The 13,541-nt window shown below is 39.4% G+C and overlaps 1 protein-coding gene across 2 annotated transcripts in view; it reads left to right on the top strand.

Moving 5' to 3' along the window:
* ERICH3 (glutamate rich 3) overlaps positions 1-2,398 on the top strand; it is a 126,837-nt gene extending 124,439 nt beyond the window's left edge. For both annotated transcript variants that reach the window (XM_069594765.1, XM_069594755.1), the window contains one exon: positions 119-2,398. The gene's annotated coding sequence lies outside the window, so the exon portion shown is untranslated. The remainder of the gene's footprint in view (positions 1-118) is intronic.
* Positions 2,399-13,541: the final 11,143 nt, after the last annotated feature.

Genomic DNA, 13,541 nt, shown 5'->3' with positions numbered 1-13,541 from the left:
AAAATTATTTCTAGCATTTCCTTGTGTTTCTATTATTTGCACGATGTATCCTTAATGCCTGGTTTCTACTATTCTGAGTGATTATATTCATAGTTCTATCCTTTTTATTGTCTTTCAGGATATTTTCAAGATGTCTTCCAGAAGACTTGGAGTGGAGGAGAAGGATTCACCCGAATATCTCACCAGAACTTTTTTTTTTAATCCCTGTGCTTGTCTGAGCGATTCCCAATCTGCCAGCTGGTCTGTAGCACCTCACACACCTTGAGAATAGGTGCTCAGCTCCTTCCTAGAGTGCTGGTTTCTGATGGAGGACTGGAAGGCTCTTACCTAATTCTACACAGCTAACATGTCTATATTCAAATCAAACTGTTCATTTTCAAATGCTTGACTTTTACCAAAGATTACCTGAAAGGCCCAGTCCTGATATCTGGGGTTTCTTTAAATTCCTATTTATTCATAATCACATATTAGCCCCAGCTTCATACACGAGCATTTGATTTAATATCTTTGGCTTTGTCTGTGAAAATGAGCTCTAAATGTTCTTCCAGGTACCTTCAGTGCTAAAGATTGCTCCAGACTGTAAGTCCTTCCAGAAAAGGGTTCCATGGCATGTCTATTTACTAATAAATAGTCATGCTTTCTATTTATGCCAGATCAGTAATTTAACGTCTAAATCTTACTTCAAAATGCCCTTTCTTTCTGCATGTTTCTATAGTCTTGCTTTCTGAGGTGAACAGGTAAATGCTTGTGGCATTTTATCCTTGGGGGACTTATGTATAGGGCCACTCAAATTAAATTGATGTAGTAAATAATTTAGCTGAGTAAAATGAGTAACAATCATTATAGCAGGTAAACATTGCACATCAGCCTGTATGCCAACATTTGAGACTCTAGACTCTGGTTGGTGTCATTCAGTGGAAAAGAAACTTGGATTAAATTAGCATGCTGCTCAACTTCCCAGGTTCTGTTATTTCAAACCTGTGAACTAACCCTGCAGTGCATTGCAAACCAACGGTCATGACTGCTTTCTAAATTACCCCTGGCCCCCATATCACTAGAAATAGTTGTGTAGCTGTGTCTCTTGGGGATTTAAATTTCCCTGTGACATCTCTGTTCATACACCAGTGTCTCAAAGGGCGCATATGTTTTGCTATCTTTTCATTATGTAAGGAGGTGAAAGAAGATGTCCTAAAGCAGTGATTCTCCAGTTACACTACACATTAGACTTTCATGGGGCACTTTCATGAATGAATCAATCCTTGATCCTACCCCAGGGATTCAGATCTAATTAGTTTTAGATGGGTGTAGGCATAAGTTTTTTGTTTTGTTGTTTTAATTTTTCAGTTGATTTTGCTATGTAGAAAAAGTTGAGAATTGCTGCCCTAATCATTATACAGTCCACACTGGTTGCCCTATGTCCCTAAAAATCAGGCATACTATCTTTATATATATATATTTTATCTTTAGAGGTGTGTTTCATTTTAATAAAGGAGTCATTCAGTGATCAAAGGTATTAATATAATGGACCAGTGGTTCACAAAATGCGGCCTTGATCAGGATATCAGCATCACCTAGAACTGTTCCAAATACAAATTTCTGCCTTTGTCTCATACCTATTAAATTGAAAATTCTGTGGGTGGGGCAGAGCAATTGGTGTCTTAACAAGCCCTCTGGGTAATTCTGATGTACACTATAGTCTGAAAACTGCTGTCACGGACTATTGATTGTACTGAAGATTAGTCTCAGTTGAAAAATGGATTGCAGAAGTACCGTGAACTTTGTCTCTTTCTGTCTCTTCTACCCTCTGTGTCTCTTCTGTCTTTTCACTTGAGGAAATGATGGTCACTATAAAAGTGATGACCTCAACTTTAAACTCATTTTTATTATGACTGTAATGATATATATGTGAAATCCTTCCACCCCACCCCCTTTTAAGGATGAACATCACTCATGGCACATCATAGATCTTCACTGTCTTACATTATAAAATAGGTTTCCTCTCCATTATATCCAATTTCATTTATTACTAAGCTGCATTTGTGTGGAGTTCTACAGTATTTTTCTTTGATCTCAACCTCATTGCTACAGAGCACTTTGAATACATAGCACCTTATGGGAGAGATTATGAACTTGTTAATTCCACCGAAGAATTCATTTTGTACAATGTGCTAAATGGAAATTGCATTGGATTATTTTATATTTAACACATTCCATCAAAACACATTATGTTAAATTATACTACAATCTGCATGTGGGTTTAACTGTGAAATTCAGTGTTGTGATAGTTCAATGAAGTGAATTCTTTCTCTGAAAATACTATGTTGATAAAATTATTTGTGTGTTCAACTGAACTGATTTTTTTCCCTAGTTTCATTATTAAAAGCATAAATTAACCATATGCATATATATAAGACATACATGATCCTTTATAAGTAAGACTAGACTTTTAAAATCTTCTTTGTCATTTCCTTAAAATTTAAACTCCACAGAGTAGAGCAGAGAGAATTATTTTCATTGGTCTGTATTTTTGAGTATATGTGTTTATATTCACTCTATATTCACATACGTCTTTCACATACATGTAATAACGTCAGAGAGGAAAACTGTTATCACTATTTCATAGATAAGCAAATAGAAGTTCAATTAAGTAGCTTGTCTAAAATCATAATCAGTCTCAGGTCTTCTCACTCCAAACTCTGACTTTTTTAAAAATCACACACACTTCCTTCTAGGAAGAGGAATATTAAACAGATACTAAGGTATTATATGTGAATCTTTACATATTTTTGTTTGCTTTGTAGAGATAAAATCAAACCTCATTAATATATAATGTATCAATAAGAAAAGGGTTACTGTTCCAGTCAGTATCAACCAGAGAATATGATAGATTATTTAAATAATTCAAAAGAAAAATAGACAACCAAAGTAAAGATAGGAAGAATTATGTTTTGAATTTCTTTCTTTTATTAACAATTTTATTTTTAAAATATTTATTTATTTGGCTGCACCAGGTTTTAGTTGCGGCATTCAGGATCCTGAGTTTTGGCATTTGAATTCCTAGTTGTGTCATGTGGGATTTAGTTCTCTGACCAGGGATGGAACCTGGGCCCCCTGCATTGGGAGTTTGAAGTCTTAGTCACTGGACAACCAGAGAAGGGCCTGCAATACTTGAGTGATGCTTTTTCTATGACTTTGCAAACTCTTGTGTTTTAAATTTATAGTTGAGTTCTTTCAAACTTCTAAGATCAATAATTTTGATTGCAATGGGAAATCATTATTTGAGAAAAGAAGACTGTAAAAAAGATTCATCTAGCATGTGAGATATTCCAACAGCTTCAAGGACTGTGGCCCTTGAGAGGAGACTTCTGACCTTGATAACATTTTCTTCTACTTTCTTAAACCATCTGATTGTGTCATTTGAAAGGTGTTCCCAGTTACGTGGCCAGAAACAAGAGGTACAAAAAAATAGGAAATAAATACAACTGGAATTCTTTAAAAGCTGCTCTCAAACTCACCCTTTTTCCCCTTTTATTATGTTTTCTCCTTCCCTCTAATATCATGCCTTGCAACAGGAAAACTATGCTTTTCAAAATAACAGAAAACATAAGCTCTACAATAAAATGGTAGATGTTTGAGAATGCACACTCCCTTTGAAATTCCAATCGGAAGTCTCAGACTATTTAATAATCTGTGCAACTGTGTCCTATTTTGTAATGATGCAAATCCCCATTTTTATTAGAGAAAATGAGATACATAGAAATACCTCAAACAGATAAGCTGATACCAAAGAATATAGAAGAACTTACTCTCTGCCTCTTTTGTCAAACATTTCCTGGTCTTATTAACATCTGCTTATAATCAAAGGGTATAGGAAGGACAAAATTATAGGAGAAATCTCACACTTGTTCAGGCGCTTGGTACTAATGTGACACAGAGACCCTCAAGCTAGTGTTCCTCTGAGGGGAGATGAAGCTTTTCAAAGGATGCATGAAGGCTACTTTGTGGATGTCAACCTCCATATACACTTTTGTCATAAAATGGACCGCCTGAGATCTAGCCTGAGTCAAGGTCTTCCCTTTTGTCAATCTCCCACTCATTCATAGAGGCCAGCTCTTCATCCATTTACCAGTTTTACTGTGTTGCCTCTGGGATGACACAAAATGACAAAGAAATTATTTGAAATATGGTGCAGGTATTGAGAAAGGTAATGACCTTAATGGCTGGTTAATAAATCCTTCTGCAGTTCAAGTGGTTTTCAGTTGTTTTCAAGAAAACTAAATGAGAACCTAATTGACTTGTCCGCTGATAAGCCTCTTAAATCATCTTTGGTATTTTATCAGTCCTTCATTTTTGGTAAATTACTCAGGAGTTCAAAGTAGACATTGGTGCACAATACAAGCAAACTAACTCCATTCCCATTTGTTTATTTAGGTGACATGCACAGATACTGTACTTGTGTTAGTGTTAGTCGCTCAGTCGTGTCCAAATCTGCAGTCCCATAAACTGCAGGCTGCCAGGCTTCTCTGTCCATGGAATTCTCCAGGCAAGAATACTGGAATTGGTAGCAATTCCTTCCCAACCCAGGGATCAAACCTGGCTCTCCTGCATTGCAGGCAGATTCTTTGCCATCCTAACCACCAGGGAAGCCCCATTGTATATAAAAAAAAAAAAACAAAAAACAGAAAATGTAACAAATGATGATGAACACTATCATTGTAGCAGGAAATAATATTTGTTCACAGATACGCAAACTAATTAAACATAGAAATCACACCTTAAACACACATTTCTACTTTTACTTTTTATGTATAAGGTTTATCAAAATTTATATGTGTTATTTTGATCAGATGTACATTACTAATTATTGCAATGGTCAGTTCAGTTCAGTCACTCAATCATGTCCAACTCTTGTGACCCCACAGACTGCAGCATGCCAGGCCTCACTGTCCATCACCAACTCCCAGAGTTCCCCAAACTCATGTCCAATGAGTCCACTGAGTGATGCCATCCAACCATCTCATCCTCTGTCGCCCCTTCTCCTCCTGCCCCCAATCCCTCCCAGCATCAGAGTCTTTTCCAATGAGTCGGCTTTTTGCATCAGGTGGCCAAAGTATTGGAGTTTCAGCTTAAACATCAGTCCTTCCAATGAACACCCAAGACTGATCTCCTTTAGGATGAACTGGTTGGATCTCCTTGCAGTCCAAGGGACTCTCAAGAGTCTTCTCCAACGCCACAGTTCAAAAGCATCAATTCTTTGGCACTCAGCCTTCTTCATAGTCCAACTCTCACATCCGTACTTGACTACAAGAAAAAACATAGCCTTGACTAGATGGACCTTTGTGGTTAAGGTAATGTCTCTGCTTTTTAATATGCTGTCTAGGTTGGTCATAACTTTCCTTCCAAGGAGTAAGCGTCTTTTAATTTCATGGCTGCAGTCACCATCTGCAGTGATTTTGGAGCCCCCCAAAAATAAAGTCTGACACTGTTTCCACTGTTTACCCATCTATTTGCAATAAAGTGATGGGATCAGATGCTATGATCTTAGTTTTCTGAATGTTGAGCTTTAAGCTAACTTTTTCACTCTTCTCTTTCACTTTCATCAAGAGGCTCTTTAGTTCTTCTTTACTTTCTGCCATAAGGGTGGTGTCATCTGCATATCTGAGGTTATTGATATTTCTCCCGGTAATCTTGATTCCAGCTTGCGCTTCCTCCAGCCCCACGTTTCTTTTGATGTGCTCTGCATATAAGTTAAATAAGCATGGTGACAATATACAGGCTTGACGTATTTTGGAACCAGTTTTCCTTTTTCTATTTGGAACCAGTCTGTTATTCCATGTCCAGTTCTAACTGTTGCTTCCTGACCTGCATACAGGTTTCTCAAGAGACAGGTTAGGTGGTCTGGGTTTCCCATCTCTTTCGGAATTTTTCACAATTTATGTGATCCACACAGTCAAAGGCTTTGGCATAGTCAATAAAGCAGAATAGATGTTTTACTGGAACTCGCTTGCTTTTTCAATGATCGAATGGATATTGGCAATTTGATGTCTGGTTCCTCTGCTTTTTCTAAATCCAGCTTGAACATCTGGAAGTTCATAGTTCACGTATTGCTGAAATCTTGTTTGGAGAATTTTGAGCATAACTTTACTAGTGTGAGAGATGAGTGCAATTGTGTGGTAGTTTGAACATTCTTTGGCATTGCCTTTCTTTGGGACTGGAATAAAAACAGACCTTTACCAGTCCTGTGGCCACTGCTGAGTTTTCCAAATTTGCTGACATACTGAGTGTGGCACTTTTGCAATAGCATATTTTAGGATTTGAAATAGCTCAACTGGAATTCCATCACCTCCACTAGCTTTGTTCATAGTGATGCTTCCTGAGGCCCAATTGACTTCACATTCCAGGATGTCTGACTCTAGGTAAGTGATCACATTGTGATTATCTGGGGTATGAAGATATTTTTTGTGCAGTTCTTCTGTGTATTCTTGCCACCTCTTCTTAATATCTTCTACTCTGTTAGGTCCATAACATTTCTGTCCTTAATTGTGCCCATCTTTGCATGAAATGTTCCCTTGATATCTCTAATTTTCTTGAAGAGATCTCGTCTTTCCCACTCTATTGTTTTCCTCTATTTCTTTGCATTGATCGCTGAAGAAGGCTTTCTTATCTCTCCTTACTATTCTTTGGGACTCTGCATTCAGATGTCTATATCTTTCCTTTTCTCCTTTGCTTTTCATTTTTCTTCTTTTCACAACTATTTGTAAGGCCTCCCCAGACAGCCATTTTGCTTTTTTGCATTTTTTTTCTTGAGGATGGTCTTGATCCCTGTCTCCTGTACAATGTCAGGAACCTCCATCCATAGTTCATCAGGCACTCTGTCTATCAGATCTAGTCCCTTAAATCTATTTCTCACTTCCACTGTATAATCATAAGGGATTTGATTTTGGTCATACCTGAATGGTCTAGTGGTTTTCCCTACTTTCTTCAATTTAAGTCAAATTGGCAATAAGGAGTTCATGATCTGAGCTGCAGTCAGCTCCTGGTCTTGTTTTTGCTGACTGTATAGAGTTCTCCATCTATGGCTGCAAAGAATAAAAACAATCTAGTTTCGATGTTGACCATCTGGTGATGTCCATGTGTAGAGTCTTCTCTTGCGTTGTTGGAAGAGGGTGTTTGCTATGACCAGTGCTTTCTCTTGACACAACTCTGTTAGCCTGTGCTTTGCTTCATTCTGTACTCCAAGGCCTAGTTTGCCTGTTACTCCAGGTGTTTCTTGACTTCCTACTTTTGCATTCCCCTATAATGAAAAGGACATATGTTTTGGGTGTTAGTTCTAGAAGGTCTTGTAGGTCTTCATAGAACTGTTTAACTTCAGCCTCTTCAGCATTATTGGTCAGGGCATGGACTTGGATTACTGTGATATTGAATGATTTGCCTTGGAAATGAACAGAGATCATTCTGCCGTTTTTGAGACTGCATCCAAGTACTGCATTCAAAGGGCTACTCCATTTCTTCTAAGGGATTCTTGCCCACAGCAGTAAATATAATGGTCATCTGAGTTAAATTCACCCATTCCAGTCCATTTTAGTTTGCTGATTCCTAAAATGTCAATGTTCACTCTTGCCCTCTCCTGATGACCACTTCCAATTTGCCTTGACTCATGGACCTAACATTCCAGGTTCTTATGCAATATTGCTCTTTACAGCATTGGACTTTACTTCCATCACCAGTCACATCCACAAGTGGGTGTTGTTTTTGCTTTGGCTCTGCCTCTTCATTCTTTCTGGAGTTATTTCTCCACTGATCTCCAGAAGCATACTGGGCACCTACTCACCTACTGACCTGGGGAGTCCATCTTTCAGTGTCCTATCATTTTGCCTTTTCATACTGTTCATGGGGTTCTCAAGGCAAGAATACTGAAGTGATTTGCCTTTCCCTTCTCCAGCGGACCACAATTTGTCAGAACTCTCCACCATGACCTGTCTATCTTGGGTGGCTCATAGTTTCATTGAGTTAGAGAAGGCTGTGGTTCATATGATTAGAATGGTTAGTTTTCTGTGATTGTGATTTTCAGTCTGTCTGCTCTCTGATGGAGAAGGATAGGAGGCTTATGGAAGTTTCCTGATGGTAGAGACTGACTGAGGGGAAAACTGGGTCTTGTTTTGATGGGCAGGGACATGCTCAGTAAATCTTTAATCCAATTTTCTGTTGATGGGTGGAGCTGTGTTCCCTCCCTGCTATTTACCTGGGGCCAAACTATGGCGGAGGTAATGAAGATAATGATAACTGCCTTCAAAAGATCCCACGCATGTACTGCTACGCTTAGTGCCCCCAACCTTGCAGCAGGCCACCACCAACCCATGCCTCTGTTTGAGAATTCTGGATATTCACAGGCAAGTCTGGGTCAGTCTCTTGTGGGGTCACCACTCTTTTCTCCTGTGTCTTGGTGCACAAGGTTCTGTTTGTGCCCTCCAAGGGTCTATTTCCCAGTTCTGTGTAAATTCTGGCAGCTCTATGGTGTAATTAATGGCGACCTCCAAGAGGGCGTATGCCATACCCAAGTCTGCTGCTCTCAGAGCCCCTGTCCCTGTGGCAGGCCACTGCTGACCCGTGCCTCCACAGGAGATGCTCAGACACAGTTCTGTCTCAGTCTCTGTGAGGTGCCTGGGTCCTGGTGTACACAAGATTTGTTTGAACCCTCTTAGCATCTCTGGCAGGAGTGGGGTTTGATCCCAACACGAATTCGCCCCTCCTACTGTCTTGCTGGGGCTTCTCCTTTGCCCTTGGATTTGGGGTATCTCCTCACATCAGCTCCACCGCCTACCGTCTTACTGGGGTTTCTCTGACTTTGGACGTGGGGTATCTCTTCAGAGCCAGTCCAGCGAAGCTCAGCTGCTGCTCCTGACCTTGGATGTGGGGTATCTTCTCTTGGCTGCTTGCCGCTCCAGCACCACAATTGCGATGGTAGCTCAGTTCAAAAGAAATTCACCATATAGAATATTATGGTCATAGAAATATTTAAATAAAATTTTATATAATAGTTTAGTTGCAGACGAATATGACAGGATGATCAATACAAGACTTTCAAACATAAAAATTATACAACAGTAGGCTAAAATTCTGTGGGCAAAGTGGAATGGAAATGTAAGCATATTAAGAAAAAAAACCTGTGAGATTTCCTAATGCTAAAGAAAAGCTTACTCACCTACTTTCAAAAATGGTCAAGTTCCCCAGGAAACACTAAAGAATAGAGGTTTTTGTGCAGAAGGCTTATTGGGTTGTACTTTGGGATGGGCTTAAGCTTTGGGAGGAGGGGATAGGAGAGGGAAGCAGGAATGGGTTGAAAGGAAAGTTGGGTTGTGGTCTAGTTGCCCTAGGGGCTGCATCCATCCCATGGGTGCTCTGGAGCTCCGATAGAAGAATGAAGGCAACAGGGTCACGTCTTTGAATTCCCACAATGGACCAGTCACTGGATGTGGCTGCCTTCTCAGGAGGGACCACAACCTTTGAGTAGGTATCTGTCTTTCATAAAAATCACTTCCGGTGGAAGACCCAGATGTGTGGCAGCAGCAGACCCACTCCAGGCAGAATAAATGTGTCGGCTGTAAAGTGTATACCAGGGTGGCACGCCATAGCATCCATTACATGGATAAAGGTGCTATCAGATTGGGATGGCATTTCAATTTTTAAAATACATTTAGGAAAGAGATGTAACCATTTCATCTTAAAACAGTCCATTTTATAATGTGCTAGAAATTACATCTGTATCTATTATTTAGATTTATGAAAATGCCTTGTTGTCAGTGTAAAAAATGTGTAAGAAGGGACTGACAGTTTTTCAAAGCTTCCTTAGTGGTTAGTGAGCAAAAATATTTAAAGAGCACTGGTGTAAAGGACAAAGTGAACAGGTTTCTCAAGCTACAAAGCGTGGCAGCCATCACAAGTGATTGCAAAAATCTCTATTAATGTGTAAAATGTATTTTGGTTACATGCTACAACAGTGATGATGTCTGATAGAAAAATAAATGAGTGGGTCATGCAGCCTGGGGATGTCTCAAGGAAGGAGTCAGAGTCCTAGGACAATGCCTACCTGTTCCTAGGGAAGGAAGTGTGCCTGTTGAGTGTCCGAGTACACAATCACGAAAACAAGTGTGCTCCCATAGCAATTCAGGGCTAAAGAGCAGTTTCCGCACAATTTTTCCAAACAGATAGTATGTATTTCAGGTTCTGCAGGTTCTAAGTATTTCAAAACTACTCAACAAATGGGTGTGGCTACTCAACAAATGGGTGTGGCTATGTTTTAATAAAGCTTTATTTACAAAGAAAGGTGGCCTGCCAAATTTTGCCTGAGGACTGTGTCTTGAAAAACAATCAATATTTATAACCATGTAGACTAATCCTCATGGAAACTCCCTAAACCCTCACTGCCCCATATGCCACAAATATTTTAGTTTTCAAAAATATGCCTTAGGCAAAACACTCTCGGGCATAAATCACAGCAGGATCCTCTATGACCCACCTCCCAGAATATTGGAAATAAAAGCAAAAATAAACAAATGGGACCTAATTAAAACTAAAAACTTCTGCACAACAAAGGAAACTATGAGCAAGGTGAAAAGACAGCCTTCTGAATAGGAGAAAATTATAGCAAATGAAGCAACTGACACAGAATTAATCTCAAAAATATACAAGCAACTCCTGCAGCTCAATTCCAGAAAAATTAACGAACCAATAAAAAAAATGGGCCAAAGAACTAAACAGGCATTTCTCCAAAGAAGACATACAGATGGCTAACAAACACATGAAAAGATGCTCAACATCACCCATTATCAGAGAAATGCAAATCAAAACCACAGTGAGGTTCCATTTTATGCCAGTCAGAATGGCTGCTATCCAAAAGTCTACAGGCAATAAATGCTGGAGATGGTGTGGAGAAAAGGGAACCCTGTTATACTGTTGGTGGGAATGCAAACTAGGACAGCCACTATGGAGGACAGTGTGGATATTCCTTAAAAAATTGGAAATAGAACTACCATACGACCCAGCAATCCCACTGCTGGGCATACACACTGAGGAAATCAGAAATGAAAGAGACACATGTACCCCAATGTTCATCACAGCACTGTTTATAATAGCCAGGACATGGAAGCAGATGAATGGATAAGAAAGCTGTGGTACATATACACAATGGAGTATTACTCAGCCATTAAAAAGAATACATTTGAATCAGTTCTAATGAGGTGGATGAAACTGGAGCCTGTTATACAGAGTGAAGTAAGTCAGAAAGAAAAACGCCAATACAGTATAACGCATATATATGGAATTTAGAAAGATGGTAATGATAGCCCTGTATGCAAGACAGCAAAAGAGACACAGATGTTTAGAACAGTCTTTTGGACTTTGTGGGAGAGGGCGAGGGTGGGATGATTTGGGAGAATGGCATCGAAACATGTATATTATCATATGTGAAATGGATCGCCAGTCCAGGTTCGATGCAGGATACAGGGTGCTCGGGGCTGGTGCACTGGGATGACCCAGAGGGATGGGCTGGGGAGGGAGGTGGAGGGGTGTCCAAGATGGGGAACACGTGTACATCCGTGGCGCATTCATGGCGATGTATGGCAAAACCAATACAATATTGTAAAGTAATTAGCCTCCAATTAAAATAAATTTATATTAAAAAATAAGGCGAATATTGCCCAAAAAAACCCCCCAAAATATGCGTTAATAGAAAAAGTTAGGAAACAACTGGCACAAAGGATCTAATTTCCCTTTAACTCCTTTGTGGAGTAAGATGATTTATTACAATCGTCCTCTCTTTTTAAGACTATTATTAAAAAGCTTCATTTTAGCCAGGTTTTCAAGCCCTTCTTCCATACCATTGCCATCTTCTCTGGTACATCTATTAGAATGCAAATATGAGATGTTGTGAGGAAAGGGAAAGGAACTGTAGACTTGTGACAATTACGTTTCCTGTAACATAGGCTGACTTGTTCTGCAATAGAATGTCAGCTCCATGAGTGAACAGCCGTGGTCTGCTAGGGTCCATGTTCAAATCCCTGTGCCAGGAGCAACGTCTGGATATGGTGCACATTCAATAAATATCAGTAAAAGGATGACTACCAGAACTAAAATGCAGAGGTAATACTGTTACGTGTCATTCTGAAATTTTTAAGTTAAAATTTAATTGACGTTGCTAGGATGCAGGGAGTATCTGAATTTGTGGACTGAAGAGAAAATGGTCATTATCTTCATAAAATATTAGAAGTAATAGGAGCCCAAAAGAGCAAAGGTTCCTCCAGCACCTCTAGATACCAGACTGAGAAAACAGAGACCCAGTGGGTCTGAGAATTAAGCTACACCCTGGTGGTGGTGGTGGTTTATTTGCTAAGTCATGTCCAACTCTTCTGATCCCATGGACTATAGCCCACCAGGCTCCTCTGTCCATGAGATTTTCCAGGCAAGAATACTGGAGTAGATTGCCATTTGCTTCTCCAGGGCATCTTCCCAACCCAGGAATCGAAGCCAGGTCTCCTGCATTGCAGGCAGATTCTTTACCGACTGAGCTGTGAGGGAAGTCCACAGGCTACACCCTGGTGAGGGTCAAAACAGAATTATAACTCCCATCTTTAGTCTAGAGCTTATTTCACTTCACAATGCTGGCCCTCATTAGTCAGATTTTCTTGTTAGAGATGCAGAATCCCAATTTCTAATCAGATTCGCTCTCTAAAACTTGATAGGGTTTTTTTTTTTTGGTTTTGGTTTTTAGAGCAGCTAATTTTGCTCTTGCTTTGCAAACCCTGAAATACAAGTTTTCAAATGCAGCTTATTTGAAACATTTTGGTTGTCTGAATTACAGATGTCCCAAGATCTGTCATTGCCTGTTTACAATCCCCACTGAGAATACAAAGGTCTATGGTTAGAGACAGCAGAAATACCACATACTAGTTATTTTACGCACACATATGCATGCTTGCACACATACACACACACCTCTCATTGATTAAAGAAGAGAAAATCTTTGAAAATGAATGGAAACTCTCCCCATTGAACTAAGCATATTATTAGTGACTCCCTACTAAGCACAGAACTCTGCAATAGAATTCAATAAATTACAAACTTATCTATGCATATATGTCAGCTTAACAAACTCAAGTCTGAATCACTGATTCTCAAATTTGGCTGCACATTAGAATTCCTCTGAGGAGAATTTTTAAACTTCTAGTGGTGAGACTCAGGGATGAGGACATAAAAAAAAGTCTCCCGAGGTGATTACCATTTGGACTCAAGGCTTGGCCCCACAGATCTCAATTCTGAGGAACTATTGACTTTAAAAAGTAAACTGTAAATGCGATTTCAGAAGCATAAATTAAATCAGTATAACACAGCTTAACACATTATACTTTTACTACTTTACTCATTTTCTTCTTTTACTCTTCAATTTTTTTCTCATTAAGCCTCACAATGCTATGAGGAAGGTACTATTAGCCCCATTTTATAGATGATGAAATGGAGACACAAAAAGAGTAAGTAACATATTCAAG

Source organism: Ovis canadensis, chromosome 1, assembly GCF_042477335.2.
Source record: "Ovis canadensis isolate MfBH-ARS-UI-01 breed Bighorn chromosome 1, ARS-UI_OviCan_v2, whole genome shotgun sequence".
NCBI classification, from domain to species: Eukaryota; Metazoa; Chordata; class Mammalia; order Artiodactyla; family Bovidae; genus Ovis; species Ovis canadensis.
Note: the sequence above shows the minus strand (reverse complement) of the source record. Positions and strands in the feature narration are given on the sequence as shown.